The 22,139-nt window shown below is 36.7% G+C and overlaps 1 protein-coding gene and 1 pseudogene across 1 annotated transcript in view; one reads left to right on the plus strand and one right to left on the minus strand.

Annotated features, from left to right (window-relative positions):
* Nucleotides 1–22,139, minus strand: part of DDX10 (DEAD-box helicase 10) — a 281,378-nt gene that overhangs the window by 137,133 nt on the left and 122,106 nt on the right. The window lies entirely within an intron of this gene.
* LOC136126395 (small ribosomal subunit protein uS5 pseudogene) lies at nucleotides 5,017–17,906 on the plus strand (annotated as a pseudogene).

Raw genomic sequence — 22,139 nt, forward strand, 5'->3', positions numbered from 1 at the left:
TAATATCTGTGTATTAGTGATTTGCTTAATAAACCCTGAAAGATAACGGGACTTTAGAAAATATCTTATTTATTGACTTTGTTGTCCATTCCTCAAATTGTATCTAGTGTGTTAGGCAAAGCCTCTTGCAACAAGGAAATTAATGAGCAGGTTGGTTGCAGCCATTACTGCAAAATGATCAATGATTTTACTAGAAGAAAAACAGGAACATAGTAACATGCTTACCTTTAACTAGTACCAGTATAAAAATTTTAGGATAAGTGAACATTATCAAAAAGCATGAGGATCTTCTACATATATACAATTAAAATATATAGAAAAAGTACAGCAAATGTGTATCAAAAATTGCCCATCTTATTAATTACTGGCTCTCTCTTTATCACATTTATAGTCAATTTCCCTTCCAGAAGTAGCCTTTGCTCTATTAGTCCTAGCTAACTAAAATTCAGTAGGATCACTTGTCATTTCTAGGGCATAAAGGCAATGGGAAACTGGTGGACAGTTAATGAGAAAATAGAACTGGGTGCTAAATAGATCCATACTGTCTTCTGAGGATTCTTTCCCCCTCACTGAAAGAGAAAACACATTCTCTCTGCTTGCTTTTTAACAAATATCTCTAAGGTAACATCAACTATATGTCTAAAACATTTTTTTGTTTTGTTTTGAGTAAAAAACAGTATACAAATAATTACATTATAATATTTAAATTTAATTATGTGCTATATGCCAGATCATGGTAGAAGACGGTGAATAACGTTTGAGTGTGTTTCCTTTTTAAAAATAAATCCTAAAGGATGGGGGTAAAATCAGAGAAAGTTCAGCAAGGAGGCAGCATAAGGGCTCCTTTCCTAGAATATCCTTCCTTACCCTCTATAATTTTATTTTTGTTTTTGTTTTTGTTTTTGTTTTTTGTTTTTTGCGGTACGCGGGCCTCTCACTGTTGTGGCCTCTCCAGCTGCAGAGCACAGGCTCCGGACGTGCAGGCTCAGCGGCCGTGGCTCACAGGCCCAGCCGCTCCGCGGCATGTGGGATCTTCCTGGACTGGGGCACAAACCCGTGTCCCCTGCATCGGCAGGTGGACTCTCAACCACTGCGCCACCAGGGAAGCCCACCCTCTATAATTTTAAAAGTCCAGTGCAAGGTCCACCTATGCCATGAAGCTGTCTCTTGCCCAATCCAACAGGATGATCTTTGATCAATTCCTACTACCATATAATTTAGCGCTTAATTTTATAAGGTCTTGTATCATTTGCTAATTTTTACACATACTACCTATCTCCACAATATAATCACAATATAATCATGTGAGGTGTGACAGGTTGAAATTATATATAACCACAGCCACCGCCACCATCCCAACATAGACATACACCACACTGGTACAACACTGAGTACGAAAAAGATGGCAACATAACTTACATAGTATATCAAGTGACCAACTGACTTAGACAACAAAATCTAGTGATCTCTTGTAGAAGGTGAACAGACAAAAATATCTTGTAAAATATATTTTGTTCACCTTTTTTGTAGAAAGTGAACAAAATGGACAAAAACATCTCCCTTGGATATTACAGTCCATTGGAGACAAAGAATAATGACTGGAAGGTATAAGTGGTATGGGAAAAAATACACAGCAGGGTAAAGGAGGAATGGCAAGTGTGTGCTATGTGTCTTTGAGGGAGGTGGGGTTCAGGGGTTGGTGGTTGTTAAAATTCCCAGAGCATCTAGCCATGCATTTGTGTGTATGTGTGTGCGCACATGCACACACATGCACGCATTATCACTCGTGTGGAAAAAATGCAAAATAAGACAAAGCACAAATTCCATGGAAAAGTGAAAGTTTATACTTAAGAAGTTTATACTTTAATTGGAGCTTAGTGTCCCCATTTTAGAGATGTGGTCCACATCAGTCAATTCCAAACAATGAAAGTTAGCACAACTCAGAACACCATCTCCACTTCTCAATCAACCTCTCCTCCCTTATCGCCCCCCAAAACACACACACACACACCAGCCCTCCAAGCCAAACTTATAAATCATCTATAAATGCAACTGGGTACAGTACATCCTACTCTTCTCCACATAGGTTGTCATCACTGCTCTCATAACTCATGTTATAAAACAAGATCAAAAGAATACAGCCAGGGGAAAAGACATATCTATTCAAGTCCCTTCCACCCACTTTTTCTTGTTGTTGCAGTTCTTCTTTTTTTTTTTTTTTTTTGCGGTGCACAGGCCTCTCACTGTTGTGGCCTCTCCCGTTGCGGAGCACAGGCTCCGGACGCGCAGGCTCAGTGGCCATGGCTCACAGGCCTAGCCGCTCCGCGGCATGTGGGATCTTCCCGGACTGGGGCACGAACCCGTGTCCCCTGCATCGGCAGGCAGACTCTCAACCACTGCGCCACCGGGGAAGCCCTGCAGTTCTTCTTAATAGAAAAGGTTTTTTTTATGTATAAACAGAATTCTTATCAAGTATACTTCAATTAAAAAAAGAAAAGAAAAATGTATAAACAATTATTTTTAAAAGACTATGATTTATTCTACATATTTAACTTTCAATAATATCTACAAATATCAAACTTTTTTTAACTTTCACTATTAAATTGGTATATTTCCCAAGAATAAAAAAATTTTTTAAATGTGAATTTAATCCAGAAATCTTTAAAATTAAAGCAGCTCATATTGGCATAAATAAACTGAGGTTGCAGAGGCAGGACACTGAGAAATTTGACATCTTTTATTTTAATCTATAGCCGAAATTGAAGGTCACTGTTTTAAGTCATTAAATTCATGATATCAACTGAGCAATGTAAAACAAAGCCTAGTATTAAAGTAGGAGGAAAAATAAGAAAAGGTGAAAAAATTCAATGGAACTAATCTCATTACCTGTTTAAATAGCTGAATAAGTTGAAGCAAAAAAAGAAACCCTAACGTTATTATGAAATCTAAAAATATAACATATTGCTGCTTTCCGAGAACATATAAATCTAAAAAAAATTATCCACTATACATGTCTAAATGATTATTTTAATGAGATTTTTATTCAACCTAATAAGAAACTTATCATTTATGTCGGCATTGTTTGCTACTTTAAGCAAAAGCAACTAACTATATTAAAAGTTTGATGACAATTCTGAAATCTTAATGAATAAAATGTGGAGAGAAAGAAATGCTGGCCTCTACTATGGAGGCTCAAATATATGTAGGTATGTCTTTGGAATGCTAAGGCACACAGACTACAGGGCTTCATGAGATAGACCTCATCCTTAGCTTGCACACAGTCTCGTCAAAGTAGAAACCATGCTTCAACAAAGTGCCAATCACAGTAATGGCCCAGCTTCAACACTGTCTAATCTAATCCCAGCATGAACATAATATATATAAGCAATAAAATGTACCATTTTTAATTACTCAAGGTTTACTTATCACCCATTTATTTACATCTTGCCTGCGGCAGAATGATCCAAAAGTGACTCTCCATGATCCCACCTTCTGGTGTTCGTGCCTTTGTGTAATCCCGTCTCCTTCAGCGTAAGCAGGACCTATGACTTTCTTCTAGTCAACAGAATATGGCAAAGGTAATGAGATATCACTCCCATGATTGTGTTACATGATATAAGCCTCCATCTTACCAGCAGACTGGAGCTACAACTCCCCTTGCAGGCTTAATGAGGTAAGCAGCCACACTGGAGAAGCCCACATGGAAGGAGCTGTGGGCAGCCTCTAGGAACTAAGGGTGATCACCACCCAGCCAATGGCCAACCAAAATCTGGGGCCTACATCACACAGCTGCCAAAGAAATTCTGCCAAAAACTTGAATGAGCCCAGAACAGGATTATTCTCCATTCAGGTCCCTAGATGAGAATGTAGACTGGCCAATACCTTGACTGCAGCCTTGTGAGACCCTAAGCCAAGAACCAGCTAAACTGTGCCCAGACTCCAGAGCCACAAAAACACACGAGATAATAAATGTGTATTGTTTTAAGCTGCTAAATTTGTGGAAATTTGTTAGGCAGCAATAGAAAACTAATGCACTGCCTTAGAACAGCTTGCTAATGTGATTTCATTTTTATTTCTTTGATGTACTTGGACTTAACACAACATACAATGCCCTCAATAAATGCCTACTGAATTAACTGTGAGAGTTTGATCTTTTCGGCCAACTTATATTTCAATTCTGTGGTAAAGCAGGCAAAAAAAAAAAAGGCTCACAAGTGAGAAAAGATAGAAATTGCCTTGAAAAGAGACCCATTAGCAATGCCTTACTCTAAAAAGAGATGAGAAGCTACAGAACTCAAAAGTGAGAAAATATTCCCAAAATGCAATTATTTCATGGGATTCTCACAGGTTAGCAAAAGGAAAACACAGTCCAGGGGCAACAACCAAAGATATTTATTTCTAACACATGAGCATTTGCTTTATCTCTCAGTTTCTATTACCTAGAGATTACTTTATAAGCAAAAGATCATTTAAAATCAAAAACTTTCTGCTGAAATTAATATCTGAAATTTACTTACCTAAAAATATAAAAGAATTGAGGGCTTCCCTGGTGGCGCAGTGGTTGAGAGTCCGCCTGCCGATGCAGGGGACACGGGTTCGTGCCCCGGTCAGGGGAGATCCCACGTGCCGCGGAGCGGCTGGGCCCGTGAGCCATGGCCGCTGAGCCTGCGCGTCCGGAGCCTGTGCTTCGCGACGGCAGAGGCCACAGCGGTGAGAGGCCCGCGTACCGCAAAAATAAATAAATAAATAAATAAATAAATAAATAAATAAATAAAATAATTGAGCATATAAAACATATATTAAGTATATTTGATATGACTTCAAAATATAACTTTTATTTACATAATATATGCCTCACAGATATAATGTGAACGGCAATGATAAAGAAAAACAGATTCTTGAAGGTTCTAAAATACTGCTCCTGGGTAATATTATTCATCTGGGTGGAAATGACCCTGAGTAACAAAGGTAGCAGAAAAACTTTCAATATTGAAGCAAATTGGATAGATTGAAAGAATGCTGCTGGCAAAGACTCATTTGTTTGAAAAGAAACAAGAAAAAGCAGAGGAAACCGAAATAAACAGCCAAAAGAAAAAGAAAAGGTTGGTGGAGACCGCATGTGTCTGTAATAGCAGAGTATCAGTTCTATAGAATAAATTTAAATCTGATTGGCTTTTCTAAGAACTATATTTTTTACTTTTTCTTAAATGTTGGATTTATAAAAATTATACAGACATCAGTTTTATAGGTAGCTTCTGCTGACAGTACTTAGGAGCTGTATTTATATCTAAATCTGAGGGAGTGATATAATTAAATTTCAAGCCTGGAAAGATAAATTCATGAAACAAGTATCCTAAGTTAGCACTTTCTCATTCAAAAATTCACCTTGTTAATGAGGGGGGAGGGGTAATTTTCACTAAAGTGCACATATAAAAATTAAAAGCACATACCTGTCTCTTTCCATGCAATGTAAGCAACTAACTCTAGGGATCTTTTAATTATCTTTTTAAAAATCTCATAAAGTTTCAGAAAATTACAAAAGAAAAACAACTTATTCTAAGCAATACAGAACCAGACTTGAGAGAATGACATCTCCCTGAAGAGAAATAAAATGCTGCTGTCTTGTAAACATAAACTTTGTACAAGAAATCAGATACTTCTTCTGGTATATAAACAAAAATGGATTAATAAAAATTTGAAAGAAATTCAAATGATGAAATGTGATGAATTGGGAGGTTGGGATTGGCATATATACACTAATATGTATAAAATGGATAACTAATAAGAACCTGCTGTATAAAAAAAAATAAAATTCAAAAAAATTTTGAAAGATTGCTTTAAAGAATTAAAAAAAAAAACCTGCCATCTTTCGAGTAACAGTATTATTGCGTTTAGTAAATTTTAAATCACATTAATGCACGATTATTTGGATGTTCCAGACTTACCCACACACATTTCTGCGTTTTCTGAACAGAGAAGTGATGGGTTCCACTTCATCAGCCACAATAGGCCACACAGTACTCAGTTCACACTGATTCTATTTTTTTGTTTGTTTGTTTTGACTACAAATACACCTCCTAGAACAGTGTCATGTTGAGAATTTCTATAATTTTCTTTGTCAAGCTTCCTATAGCTCCCTTTTAATTAACAGTTATCTCTGAATAATAAGATTCTCAAGATCACCATTCTAACATTAATGACGATAAAAGAATGTTGATAGTTGATAGCATATATTGGTTAATGGCACAAGCTCAGGGGTAAAAAGGACCTGGATTTGAATTCTAACTTTGCTATTTACTAGTTATGTTATATTTATCAGTGTCTAGCACATTTTAAAAAATACTCAAATTTTTCATGAGGAAGAGGGTTTTCAAGGTTGGATGCATTATAAACGGGGCAAGAAGAATATGGAGAATGTATTCAAGCAGGAGAAAATGGGAGCTGGCCTAATAATACCCTATCAACCAAACACAGAAAGTAATGTCACTTCACATTTGTTCCATACAGTCTATATAAATATTACCGTGTATGTCTTCATTTGATTTTCACAACAAGAGAAAACTGAGGCTATAAGAAGTTAAGAACAAATTCAGGAAACAGAACAGAACATAGTCAGGATTCACAGGTCTTCTGACATCTTAATCCACTAGCGATGTGGTTTTCTCCACACATGCCAAGCTACTTCCAATCTTGGAATGGTTTAACATTTCACCAATTCAGACACTCTGAAAACATATTTCTAATCAACCTCAAAAAAGCACACTTATCTCAAGCTTTAAGGAGAGGAGAAAGACAACACAACACAACAGAAACCTACTGCTGATTCTACGGCAGTTAACAAATAGTGAATGTGTCCTATCAATATTCATAGGCTAGGCAGGTAAGGAGACATGAAGACAAATTTTTTGTTTTATTCTAATATTGTTAGAAAACTATGGTCTAGTTTAATATTTGCTTGACAAAAATTGAAACAATCACAGTCTGGCAAAGAACCCATTCTGACATTCCAAAGTCCATAATCTAACAACTACAGGGTCTTTTCCATGAAGAGAAGCTGTACTGTCATTATCCTCCAGAGTCTGAGAGAGAATTGATACCTCAGCATTGTCTGTGGTTCTGCCAATTCGAAGGATTAACTCTTTTGTTCTTGATGAACGTAGCATACACTTGACAAAATGACATCAAATAACAACCAATATCTATTTCCATCTCTACATACTGGACAGACAGGGATGCAAAAGGAATGGAGGGAAATTACCATCTGGATGAGAAATCAATTCATAGAGCAAACACTCAAAGGGTAAGTATAATAATGTATAGTGAAAATTATCAACTGAGAAAATGGAAATAGATAACACAAATTATAAATACTACAAAAGCAACATTATTATTCAAATAAAATTAGGCAAAAGCATCATTTCATACAATTTTCCGTGTAGCTGTCATAATTTCTTATAAATCTGACACTAGAGATTCCAAAAATCCATACCAATAGGAGCACTTCGCTCTATTTAAGCAGGCACAGCATCCACAAGGAACAAGAAAATTGCTGAAGTGTGATATATAGACAAGTAGAGAATAGGGTAGCAAATATTAAGGTGCTCATTTAAGAAAGAAAGCAAATAAAAAAATAAGTTTGAAAAGGGAATGAAGAATGTGGAGTATAGTCATGCTGAAAAAAATGAAGCTAAACTACTTTAAGGAAGTCAATATAATCCTCAGCATCTGTATCTATCTATATTCACTAAAATTTATTGAACATCAACACTATATCAGGCATGGTGCCGCGTACTGGGGTGTGAGAATAAATAAGACAGCCTGTTCTCTAGATGTCCAGCCTAAATGGAAAAGCTGACAAAAAATAATATATAATATACAAACAAATAATTCTAATATGACAAATGTTCCAAAGGAATATAAAATTTGTGCAAGGGCAATAGAAGGAAACAAACTCAGACTACATCTTTTTTAGTAGAGATCTCAAAAGAAAATTAATTCCTAATGCCCTAAAGTATCCATTGAAGGTAATAAATTAACTTTGTTCTTATACATCTAGAATGATAATATTCATACATCATCTTTATTTTTTTCATACACCATCTTTAAAAAAACTGAGAAACGGTCATTCAAATCATTGAGTTCTGAGGTTCAGATAAGAAACCCTGGCAGAGAGACTTCCCTGGTGGCACAGTCGTTAAGAATCCGCCTGCCAATGCAAGGGACACGGGTTCAAGCCCTGGTGAGGGAAGATCCCACATGCCGCAGAGCAACTAAGCCCATGCGTCACAACTACTGACCCTGTGTGCCACAACTACTGAAGCCCATGCGCCTAGAGCCCGTGCTCCATAACAGAAGCCACCGCAATGAGAAGCCCGCGCACTGCAACGAAGAGTAGGCCCCGCTCACCGCAACCAGAGAAAGCCCGTGTGCAGAAACGAATGGTCAACGCAGCTTAATTCATTCATTCATTCATTTAAAAAAAAAAAAAAAGGAAACCCACAGACAAAGGCTTCCATCAAATAGGGAGATTTCATCAGATACTGAGAAACAAGAATTGGGTATCCCAAACAGGGAGAATCTTATTTGCTAGGCCAAGGAAAAGGTATGCCACATTTGGAGAATTCTAAGTCATTTCATTGAGATGAAGGCAGGGATGAAAGTGAGAAGGGAGAGAATTGGAGTCTGACAAGAAATAGGACATGGACTTAGTTTTGCACCAGACTGTAAAACACTTAGTAGCTAAAGATTCTGGAATTCACATGTAGAAAAAGACAGGGGCATACTCTGGAGGTATAAAGTGATCAGATTTGTCCCAAAAAACTTCTTAGGTGGTTCTGGTTCAAGGAGGCAAAGAACTAATCCTTTCAGAAGACTATCATATTTGCTACACAGTAAGTAGAAAAAAAAAATTCTGTCCAAATTGATGACTGAACTTTTTTACATTGAAGACTGTTTTATTATATAACAAGAAAAGTAAACTTTGTCATGCACACACTTACCAATGACTAAGAGAACTCCAAAGAAACAACTTATTTTTCAGGTCATCTGGGTTATCATGAGTCCAAAAAGACATTAACATTAATTTTAACAGATCTTCAGTGAAAGAACAAAAACAAAAAACATGTATCGCAAAGACTGCAAAGAAAAGGTGATTCCTAAGACAGCAGATACATTATTGAATCAGTATGTCTATTAATTAGAAATAAACTTGGTCTGAGATGGGATTTTACTTAAATTTAAAAAATTACAAAAACCCAGGCACTACTAATACCTACCGGAAACTCAGTAAATGGGAAACAAGACTGGGGGGAGAGGGGGTGATAAAATTTCTCCTCTACCCTCTCCCAGATGGGCCTAAGAATTAGACTGACACAAGACACATTAACAGGAGAGAAGCACACAAATTTTATTTAGTAATTTTTTTGTGTATCTGAAAGCCTTCACAAGGAAAATAAAGACCCAAAGAAGCAGTTAGGGCCAAAAGCTTATATGTGTGGTTGGATAAAGAAGCGTAAATTGTGAAGTCGTAACAAGACAAAGGGTTTGGGCTAGAGCAGTTAATTGTGGAAAAGTGACCAGCAAGATAAGGATTAGTAACAAGGTTTGTTTGTACAGATTGTTCCCAGCTTCTATTCCCCATCTCTAGTAGTAAGAATGTTTTCCTTTCACCTGGTACCCAGAAGGCACCTTTTACATGAGAGTTTACCTCTTGCTTTCAAGAAGAAAAAGAAAGGTCAGAATGGCCTTCTTGCATCTGCTGTTTATGTGCCTTTGACTCAGAATAATCCTTATGCCCCAGTGGAATATTTGGGGGTGGCATATTCTGCTACCCTACACAAGTAGGGTAAGCAAAGTTGAAACTTTCAGAAGCCCCACAATGTTCCCCCCACCAGCCTACCTTCTAACTATAGTAATTCTTCTCACATATTTAATAGTCTAACATCTTCAATCCCCTTCCCATAAAAAATCCTGCTCTTAAAAAGGGATCTGATATTCAGCCTTAAAAAGGAAGGAAACTTTGACACATGCTTCAACATGGATGAATTTAAAGACATTATGCTAAGTGAAATAAGCCAGTCTCAAAAAGACAAATACTGTATAATTCTACTTATATGAGAAATCTAGATTAGTCAAATTCATAGAAACAAAGTATAATGATGGTTGCCAAGGGCTGGAGGGATGAGAAAAAATGGTGTTACTATTTAATAAATAGTTTCAGTTTTGCAATATGAAAAAGTTTTGGAGACTGGGTGCACAACAGTGTGAATATACTTAACAATACTGAACTGTATACTTGAAAGCAGTTAAGATGGGAAATTTCATGTGTGTTTTAAAATATTACTAAAATATTTTTAAAAATTGAGAATGAAATGGTGAATAACTGAGGATGAGTCCATGTCCCAAGGCAGTGAAACCAAATAAATCATTTACTGGGGATGAAGAGTTTAGAGTATTTTATTCTGTGAAAGTTTGGGGGCAAAAGAATGATATAATTGCAATGTTTTTAGCAAGATTAAAATGACATAAATATATTACAATGTATCAGATGGAAATGAGAGCTGGAAGGAGGGAGTCAAGAAAAACTGTTTAGAAAAATTGAAAGAAATAACAATTTTAGGGATCAGTTCAAAGATGAAGTTGCTAAGATTTCTAGCATGGGTAAGAGGAAGGATGTAGCCTCAGTCTGCTCCCTTGGGATCTTTATTAAGGAGTGGCTGAGCAAGCAGATAAAGGTACAGTAAACTGCACAAGATCAGCCTCCAGGCCATTTATCAGGAATCAAAGAATTGCTTTATTTATTTACACCTTTCTTCATCTAAAAATATCTGAAAAGGTCAGCAAATAACCACTGTTCTGTTACTCGCTGTTGGCCAAGCACAATGGAAGTATTCCAGAATTTGAGCTGCTGTGATAATGATACAACTCTCTTTACAAATTACATGATAGATGAAATTCTGAAAGATTTTATAAACAAAATTGTGGTAACTCCAGTCACATGTTAAATGTACTAAGTAAGCCCATATTTACTAGATAGAGCTTTATTTCCTAGAGTGGCTCTTTTCGTAATAGAAATCATTTACTTATTCTGTTAAATCCTAGTATGGATTCCTTTGCATTCATCTCCACTGCAGCATGCGAGAAAGACTTGAAGTGAGGTTAAAAGAAAGCTCTAAATCAAATAAATGTACTAAAAGAGCCCTTCCCCTTTTATATACCAAAATAAAACGAGACCGGAATTACCTAAAGCATGTGAATCATAATAAAAATGTAAATATTTAAAACACATTATAGAGACAATTTTTTATTTAAAAAAGGCTAAATTTTCCATCCAAATAATGAGAATTCTCTCTATGCCTTTTTGTTTTAACTTACTATTGAATTCTATATGAGGCAGTTACCAGAACACTAAATCAACTTATGCTAACTTCCAAGATCTTTATTCTCTATTACTGAGTCCAATTTAAATTAAGATTCTGTCAAAATGACAAAGATGAATAACAATAGTTGTCCCAAAAAGCATTATTCACCTGGGAGGTGAAGGGGTAAAACACAAGTACACATTCAATTAGAACAGAAGGGATCTGTACTATAAAGGTTACGAGGAATAAGGATAGTTCTGCCATCATAAAACAAAAAACATAAAAACAATGTCTTTATTGAAAATCAATAAACCCAAAACGAGCTCTTTGAAAGGTCAGTAAAACTGACAAGGAGAAAAGAGAGTAAACACAATTCACAATATCAAGAATGAAAGAGAGAACATCACTACAAATCATACAGACATTAAAAGACTAATAAGACAATATTACTAAGAATTCTACATCAACAAATTCAGTAACTTAAATGGAATGGACACATTTCTTGAAAGAAACAAACTACTGAAGGTTATCCAAGAAAAAAACAGATAACCTGAATAGCCCTATATTTACTAGAGAAAAAGAATTCGTAGTTTAAAAACCTACCCACAAAGAAAATTTGTAAGTCCAGATGGCTTCACTGGTGAGTTATACCAAACATGTAAGAAATAGATAACAATGCTGCATAAACTTGTGCAAAATACGGAAGAAGAAACAGGCTCCAAATCATTCTGTAAGTCAAGCATTACCCTAATACCCAAATTAGACAAAGGTATTACAAAAAAAGAAAACTAAAGACCAATGTTTCTCATAAACCCAGAACTAAAAATCCTTAACAGGATATTTGCAAATTGAATGAAGCAATATATAAAAAGAATCATGGTCATGAGAGGTCTATTCCAGGAATGCAAAGCTGGTTTAACATTCAAAAATCAATACAAGTTCACCATATTAACAGACTAACATACCCCTGTCACCACCAAAGGAACCAAATGATTGTCTTAATGAAAGCAAAAAAGGTATTTGACAAAATTCAATATCCATTCATGACAAAAACTGGGAATAAAAGGAAAAGGAAATCCTTCAACTTGATAAATAATATCTATAAAAATCCTAGAGACAACATCCTACTTAATGCTGAGATACTGAATGTTTTATCTCTAAGATCAGAAAGAATGCTGTCATCACTTTTAGTCAACATTGTACTAGAGTTCTTAGCCAATGCAACAAGGCAAGAAAAAGAAATAAAAGGCAGATTGGTAAGAATGAAGAAACACTACACTTATTCAAAGACTGCAAGACTTTCAGTGTAAAAATTCCTAGGAAATCTACAAAAGGCTACTAAAAGTAATAAGTGAGTTAGCAAGGTCACAGGATATAAGGTCAATATACAAAAAGCATGTTTTATTTATATATAAAAGCAATACACATTGGAAATAGAAATTTTTTTAAATACCAGTTATAACAGGACCAAAGAGAAATTTAGGGATGTGAGTCAACTGCAGCACACCTGGAATTAGCCCGAGTTGTTCTGCTAAAGTAAAAATGTACCTGTATGGTGCTGATCCCTGTCAAGACATGAAATGTATGGCTTGATAGTGTTGCTTTGTACTGATGGGTTTAAGGTAAGTTTCAGGGTAGTTTGTATCAGACTGTCAACAATGTTTATTGATAAGTGAGATTTGATGATTTGCATCTGGTCTTAGTGAAACACCACAGAGGGCTCTACCTTTGGGGCTGGTTATGAGAAAGACTATGCCTACATGACCAGCAGAGTATAAGGAGTACCAGCCTAGACTCCATTAGGGGCTACATGGTTCTGTGCACACATCAGTGGCACCTGATCTGAGAGAAAAATGTGTCCATATGGTCAACAAAGAGGACAGTCAGGGGTCATGCCTAGCCCTTCTAAAGCTCTTGCAATGAGGGAACCTCTGGGTGCAACACATATCCTTAACGTTCTAATCCTGTTGCTACACTGAATCCTTTCCCTGCAATAAATTTCTAATTTTGGACCCTTTGAGTATTCTTTAGTAACTGAACCCTATCTGGAGTGCCACCATTAGTGCAAAGAATAAATTTAACAAAACGTGTGCAAAACTTATACACTGAAAACTACTAAACACTGCTAAAAGAACTACGTAAATGGATATGCAAAATGAGAAAAAATACTATTTTAAAGATGTTACTGTCAGTAAATTAATCAATATTCAATCCAATCCCCATTCTAGCAACACTTTTCATAGTAATTAAAAGCTTATTATAAAATCAATATGGAAATGCAAAGAACCTGGAACAGTTAGAACATCTTTCAAAAAAAGAACAAATGTTGGAAAACTTAACACTAATTGATTTCAAGGTTGACTATAAAGCTACAGTAATCAAGAGAGTATAATATTGGCACAAGGATAGACAGATAATCAAGGGAATAGAACACATACTCCAGAAACAAACCCATATGAATATGGTCAACTGATTTTCAAGAAAGGTGCCAAGATATTTCAATGAGAAAAAGATGGTCCTTTTAACAAATGTTGTTGAAAATATACAAATGAACTTTGAAACTTCCCCCACACCATATGCAAAAATTAACTCAAAATGGGTCATACCCCTAGATGCAAGAGCTAAAAATATAAAGCTTCTAGAAGAAAACACAGGAGAAAAATCTTTGTGACCTTGTTTAGGCAAAGTTTTTGTTTGTTTTTTAGATAAAACACAAAAGACATGAACCACAAAATAAAAAACTGATAAACTGTACTTTGACGAAAATTATAAACTTTGTGCTTCAAAGGACACCATCAAGAAAGTGAAAAGACAACCCATGGAACAGGAGGAAATATTTACAAACTATATATCTGATAGGAAACATATCCCAAATATATAAAAAAATCTTAAAACTAAGTATTAAAGAGATAAACAACCCAATCTTTTTTTACATGGCAGAATGACTTGAATAGATACTTTATCAAAGAAGATATAGAAATAGCCAACACATAAAGGATGTCAACACGACTAGTCATTAGGGCTATGCAAATTAAAACAGCAATAAGATGCCTTTACACCCATGAGAATGGCTGAACTTAAAAAAAAAAAAAGACAGCAAGAACTAGCAAAAACACAGGGCAACTAAAACTGTCATACATTGCTGGAAAAACTACTTTGGAAAACAGGCAGTTAAAAAAATTAAGCATGTACTACCATATAACCTAGCAATTCCACTCTTTACTAGTGAAAACTGAGGTCTACAAAAAGACTTATACTTGACTATTCATAACAGGTATATTTATAACAGCCAAAAACTAGCACAGAAACAAATTTTCCATTCTGCAAAAGGTAAAACTCTAATAATAGACAGCAGATCAGTGGTTACCAGGGACTAAGGATAGTGACAGAAGACTGAATGCAAAGGTATACAAGAGAACTTTGTAAAGTGATGTAACTTCTATTTTGATTGTGTTACTGTGAAAAGACTGCAAAAATGTGTCAAAATTCATTGAATTGTATACTGAACATTAATGAAATTTATGTACCTTATACTTCATCAAAGCTGATTTTAAAAAGAAAAATCTAGTCACTTTAAATGCAAGTAACCTTTTTTTTTCCCCCATGATTTTCCAATATAGGCGAACTTGGCAGGGATGGCTCAGTCCTGCTCCACAAAGGTCAGCTGGGGTGGCTTAACTGGGGGAAGGATCCACTTCTAAGATCACTCACAGGGCAGGAAGATGGTGGGAGCTGGAAGCTTAGCAAGGGCTGCAGGCAAGGTTTTGGCTGGGCTCTCACTCACATCATGGTGACTTCGGTTCCAATACTAAGTATCCCAAAGGTACAGGCAGAAGCCCTATCACTCTTTATGACTTAGTCTGGGTGGTCACATTAGTGTCTCTTCCACCACAGTCAGAAGCCTGCCCAGATTCTAGTGAAGGGACACAGACCCCACCTCTTCATGGGAGGAGTATCAACATCACAGTATAAAGCAGAGTGTGTGAAATGGGAAATATTTTTATGACTATCTTGGAAAAGACAATCTAACACACTGAATTTTTATTCTGTAGATAAGTGGTAGATAGGGCAATGTAAAAACATGATCCAATCTAAATTTTAGGATGGTAACTCCAGAAGCACTATTATGGATAAACTAAAACAGAGAGACTGAAAAACATATGGGGAGCAAAGGGAAGGAGAGTGAGGACCTTTTAAGATGGTATTTCGGAGTCAAAAGCAAAGGAGACCCTCAAGTGGCAGAATGTCTGTGAGCAAGAAAGAAGAGAAAACGTGCTTGCCAAAGATGCTATACGAATACAAGTGAAATGTCTTGGCTGGAAAATGGTAACGTCATTAAGCAACACAAAGTTTAGAAGGGATAATAACAAATTCTGTTCTGGCACATGTTGGCAGAGATAGAATGCATCTGAAAATTAAAAAACAAGAGAGCCACAACAAAGAGCACATGTTATATAACCCATGAAGAAGAGACTCAATTCTGATTGATCAAGAGTCGACTACAATCCTTAGACAAGGCAACATAGATCATTACTTTATATTTACTTAAAAGATGGATATTTATCTACACACCAAATGCCAGAAAGTATGCTTTAATCCTCCTGCTTCCTTCCTAGCCGAAACATTTTCTTTGTAGTTCACTGGGTTAATAAAACTGCCTATCTGAAGATTTGTCTCTAAGGCAAGGGGTAGGAACAATTTACATAGCTTTTTTAAGTGATAATAATGATCAAACATGAATTCAAAATATATTATTTGTTTTTTACACTTTAAATAAATCATCTGTAGCATGGGAGACAATATTGGCCTAATTCTTCTCCATTATTCCTTGCTAAAAGAACTCCTGTTTTCTTCAGCTATCAAATGGCCATATACTTCACAGTAGCTGGGATTATAATCCCCAGGGTTAATCTTATTTGGTGTAACTCTGTCCTAGCAAGCTGCAGGATAGAATCATCTGGTAACTTTTAAATGGACTAATGACTGGACTTCCTCACTCCCCCACAGTGATTCTCATTTAACTGGTCTGGAGTAACAGTGTCTTTTTAATCATTAGGGGACAAGTCTGAGGACAAAAGTCAACCCAATATTAACTAAGAGCAGAAAGATGAAAAGAACCTTGACTTTGAAAACTTTCTTGAATTAACTGACAATAGAACTGTCTTTCATCCAGGTTTCTCATTATGTAATTAACAATTCTTCTCATTTTTTAAGCCATTTCTGGTTGTGTTTCCTGTTTCTTGCAATGAAAAGTATCCTACAGGCTATGCCTGGCAATACAATTTTCAGGATAAAAAAGTTTAGCTTTATAAACAGGAAGCAGAACTCCAGTCATTCTGCTGACAAAGGACAAGCCAATTTTACAGGAGCCAGCAAAAAATGACGTCATTTTACTGAAAAGATCTTTTCAAAGCTTATAAAATACATCTAATTTTGAATATTTGAACAGATTGTGCCTGCTCAATTGCATCTTCAAATGACTAGAGTTTCTTCTTTGAAACTGAATGATACAGTAGTATAAAATATCAACTTGCCCATATATTTTTCACAAGTATTTTAAGAGCTATCTCCCAGATATACCTATAATATTAGTCTGAAATGAATAAGGATATTCACAAAAACCAGAATGAAACAATACACAGATGACATTTCCTTCTTTGTTCTGCTCATCAGTTCAAACTACCTAAACACAGTAAAAGCAACTGCTACCAAGCCTATGCTGCTGGTGTATACTCAACTTTGGCTCCGATTTAAGGTACAAGAGGAGAAAGCACCTGATTTGAAGAATTCTGCATTTCTTCTCCGAAAAAACACATAACAGTGAATCACGGGCAGGTGCTACGGAAAGGCTCCGTGGAGGCATGGCAAAGGACAAGAAGTGGGTCCCTGTCACCAAACTGAGCTGTCTGGTCAAGGATATGAAGTAAAGTCCCCGGAGGAGATCTCTTTCTTCTCCTTGCCCTTCACAGAATCTGAGATCACTGACTTTTTTCAGGTATGTCCCTCAAGGTTTTGAAAATTATGCCCATGCAAAAGCAGACCTGTGCTGGCCAGTGGACCAGGTTTAAGGCATTTGTCACCACCGGGGTTTACTACAAACCTTGCTGGTCTGGGTGTTAAGCACTCCATGGAGGTAGCCACTGCCATCCTCAGGGCTATCGTCTAGGCCAGGCTCTTCATCACCCTGTGTGACGAGGCTACTGGGGACACAAGATCAGCAAGCCCTAACCGTCCCTTGCAAGGTGACTATCCGCTGTGGCTCTATGCAGGTGCTTCTCATCCTCACCCCCAGGGGCACTGGCATCACCTAGGCCCCTATACCCAAGAAGCTGCTGCAGATGGTACTGAGGATGGCTAGAATGCTCCCTGGCAACTCCACCGAAGCTGCTTTTGATGTCATCTCCAAACCTACAGCTGTATCCCTAAGCCTCTACAGAGACCACTTTCACCAAGTCTCCCTATCAGGAATTCACTGACCATCTCAAAAAGACTCAAACTAGAGTCTCCCTGCAGAGGACCCAGGCTCCAACTGTGGTCACCACATAGCTTTTATACCAGAAAAGTAAAGTGAATTAAACCTGTTTAAAAAAATAAAGGATTCTCTCCCTAAATTCACTTCTGAGTCAATTATTTAAACTTTTCTTCATTTCGTTCTCAAGGGAATGTGGACAGCTTGTCACTCCCAAAGCTCACCTCTCCCCCATACCCTGGATTGGATCCCTCCCACCCCTCCTGAACCTGCTGCTTTTCACTGTCCCCACTGTCTTCCATAAGGTGCAGGGCTCCTTGACTTAGGCCTTGAATTATTTTCACACCTCCCACTTCTTACACACAGTATAAGACTCTGCACCTTATATTCCTTGCCCTGCCAGCTACGGCCTCCACTCCCACCCATGCCTTTTACAGTCAACCTCAACCATGGCCACTTATCTCTTCATTTATTAACCCACTTCAATATGGCTTCTACCTCCACTACTTGATTAAAATTGCTCTGGGAAAGGTCACCAATTATTGCCTCATTGCTAAAATTAATGACCCCTTTTGAGTCTTTGCAGTTCTTTCTTGATTATTTTTAAGCTTCCATTAAAGCCAAACTGTGTTAGGCACTAGATGTCCAAGACTGATTAAAACAGTCCCTATCTTAAAAAGCTCAGTCTAATGGGAGAAATAGTCACAGAGATGATTTTAACACCTGGTAAATAATTTCAATGACAGAAGCCTATACATGATAGAGGGAAATCACAGGGAACAGGAGCTAGTAACAGTTTCAAAGAAGCAATGAACAATTGAAGTTTTACAGGTTTAACAGGAATTCATAATGTTGTAGACACTGAAAAAGGATATTTCAGACAGAGTATATATGTGTGAAAAATAGAGAAATGACCTTAACTCAGGCCGCATCAGTGAGCAGGAAGGAAGGGATGGATCTAGGAGAAATTAATTAACCTGTCAGGCAAAATTTGATATCACTGATTACTCTTCCTTTCTTGATACTCTCTCTGGCTTTCCTCCCATCCCACTCTTCTGTGGGATTCTTTTTCTATTCCCAAGTGTCTGTCTCCATCTTCCTCACACTCTAAATGGTCTCAAGAAGATTTGATCCCAGCCTCCTACTGGTTGGTAGACACTGCAAACTGGGTCACTATAAAAAGTTTTCATTTGCAACTTTAATGATGTATTGATGAGAAAAAGAATATTCAATTCTCTCCACAGGATTAGTCAAATTAATTGCTTTCATAAAAGTAACATCCAAACAAACATGTACAAAAAATAGCAGTTATGAGGATAATATAGTGCATGAATAGTGGCCTCAGGTACACTACCACAGATTAATTAAATGTATAGAACAGAAGCAAGCAGAAAGTGATCCTGGGACAATGAAACTGCAGAATTTGTGGTTTAGAAATAATCTAACTAGAATTTAATTGCAGATGAGAAAAACTGATGATACAAATTTTAACCATATCCAGGTTTTTAAAAACGATTGCAGAATGAATTAATGGGAGAAGAATTCTAGGCTTGTGCGTTCTCTGAAGAATGTGGGTGAGTCCTCTACATCCAAATTCAAATCTGAAAATCTTCTGCAGAATTGCCTGTAAGAATCACAATTCCTAAGCAGAAACCTAAGAAAAAAGATGGTTTCTAAGGTAACCAAGTCCCATATCCATACCATACATGATCCAACGTATCAAAGTCATCACCTGAGCTTGCCAGAAATTAACTGGAAGAGCTGATGTGTTATATTTGTGCCCTAAGGCTGCAACCCTTTAAACAAATGGACTCCATGTTCCACATTAGCTGAAGAAAGAAAATGCACCTTTGTGCATTTTCAAGAAGGAAATGCACCTTTGTGAAGGTCAAAGAGGAAAATGTGAGAATAATCTCTTCTGATGACTGTGCTCTTAACTCCCAATGGTCAATGGAAACAAAATCCTTATGACGTTACAGAAGCAACTTTTAAAAACTTCTGAAGAGATATTAAAAATAGAACAATTCAGTTGTCCTATTCATACTCTCTTGCTAATTTTATTTCTACCCCGAAAAAAAAAGTCTGAAAATTATTCATTCAAGAAAGGAAACAAACATTCGGGAGAGATGATTCTTTGGTTTGCAACTTGAACTACACTTTTAGAACATCTAATAACTGCAGCTCAGACTCTTTGCTTCCCTTTTAAAAGAAAGCCATTTTAATTACACATTGATAGAACCATTTTGGAAAACAAAACAAAAACCCTCTTTCTTTTACCCTCTAGGGGTAAGAAGAGAGAAGAGAAGGGGTCAGTAGGAATACAGCTAATCTCTTCATGCAGCTCAGTATCATAAATACTGTTTGGTATATATCACAAACAATAATGTTATGCAAAGTTTTTTTTTCTTCATTCAATCCAATTCCACTAAATGAGCTTATTTGTAAGTGGATCAGCTGTTACCACATTGTAAACTGCATTTAAAAGTATTTTCTTTCCTCTTGAGAATTTCATTTAATAGGCTTATGTAAATTAAGTACCTGTATTTATTGCCCCATCCAAATAAAAAGAGAGCAAGTTGTCAATAACAAACATTCTGCAACAATATAACCCAGGCATCTACATTAATAAAATGCTTGAATGGAATGCTAAGACTATGTTATTTCAATGAGTTGTAATACAATAGCATCCACTGGGACACAGAGACAAGACAAGTATATTTATGGAGGATGTGGTAAACTAGGAAAATTACAAATCCAACCAGCACTTGATAAAGACCTCCAATAAAGAACTTTTCAGATTATTCAAATGACAGCTATACTGGAAACAAACCAGATAATATAGTCTGCTGGCCTGAACAAACATACTAGACCTAAACCGAAGCACAGAGGGAAAGAAAAGTGCCCAGAAACCACCCCTCTAAGTCATCTCAAAAGATTTCCTTTTGATGCACAAACTAAGGAGAATAGGACAATTATATCTTTTGGAGACCTGATTCAGTACCAAATATGTATGCGGTAGTATTATAAAGTCTGTTCTTTCATCTTTAACTTCAGCTATGCTGTCCTGTGCTCTGCATTTTGTAGTTGTCCCTCCTGTGTCATTAGTTACACAGAAGACCTATTAAAGAAAGCAATCCAACTGTAAATTGACATTTTACTATCAGAAAGCAAAATGGCAAAACACATCAATAACTATCATCATAATCCTCATCTCTTCATCTACCATTAAGTATCCTCTCTTTTCCCAGTGCTTTCTATAAGCTATATAATTTAATGCTCAAACAACCACAAAGGACAGACTTCCTTAACTTTTCACATAAGATGAAAATAAGACTCCAACAGGTTAAATTGCCACAGTCTCACAGCTAGTAAGTAGCACAGCAGAATGTGAACTCACATATGCCTCCAAAGGCTTTATTTCCTCTAATCTCTTTAACCTAGGAACTCTACTCCAAATTTATCCTAAGTAAATAAATAAACAAAACCAAAACACAGACTCATAAAAGATATTTTTGCTCTTTATAGCAAAATTCAGAAACAACCAAATAGCTAACATTAGGAGAATGGTACTTCAACAGAATGAAATATTGTATAACTAACATGAAGACCATATAAATAATGTTTAAAGAAAAGGAAACCCTGAAATTAATATGGAGAGTTTTAGCTCTGGCAACGGTAAAATAGTTTGTAACTTACTAGCACTCCCACAGATGGCAATTATAACCTCCACTCAAAGTATGTAAAACAACTCTTTGAAGGCACTGGAGGGCAACCAAAATCAAGTAGGAACTGAACAGGATTACCAAGAAAGAAGGAAATCTTGCTGGGTGAAATCCTTGTTGTATTAGTTTTCAATTGCTGCAAAACAAATTACCACAAACTTAGCCATTTAAAATAGCATGCATGGAGCCTGTGACCAAGATGGCGGAGTAGAAGGACGTGCTCTCACTCCCTCTTGTGAGAACACGAGAATCACAACTAGAGGCTGGACAATCATCAACTGGAAGACACTGGAACTCACTAAAAAGATATCCCACATCCAAAGACAAAGGAGAAGCCACAATGAGAAGGTAGCAGGGGTGCAATCACAGTAAAATCAAATCACAAAACGGCTGGGTGGGTAACTCACAGACTGCAGAACACTTATACCACAGAAGTCGACCCACTGGAGTGAAGATTCTGAGCCCCACGTCAGGCCTCCCAACCTGGGGGTCCTGCAACGGGAGGAGGAATTCATAGAGAATCAGACTTTGAAGGCTAGCAGGGTTTGATTGCAGGACTTCCACAGGACTGGGGGAAACAGAGACTCC

Source organism: Phocoena phocoena, chromosome 8 (assembly GCF_963924675.1).
Source record: "Phocoena phocoena chromosome 8, mPhoPho1.1, whole genome shotgun sequence".
Lineage (NCBI taxonomy): Eukaryota > Metazoa > Chordata > Mammalia > Artiodactyla > Phocoenidae > Phocoena > Phocoena phocoena.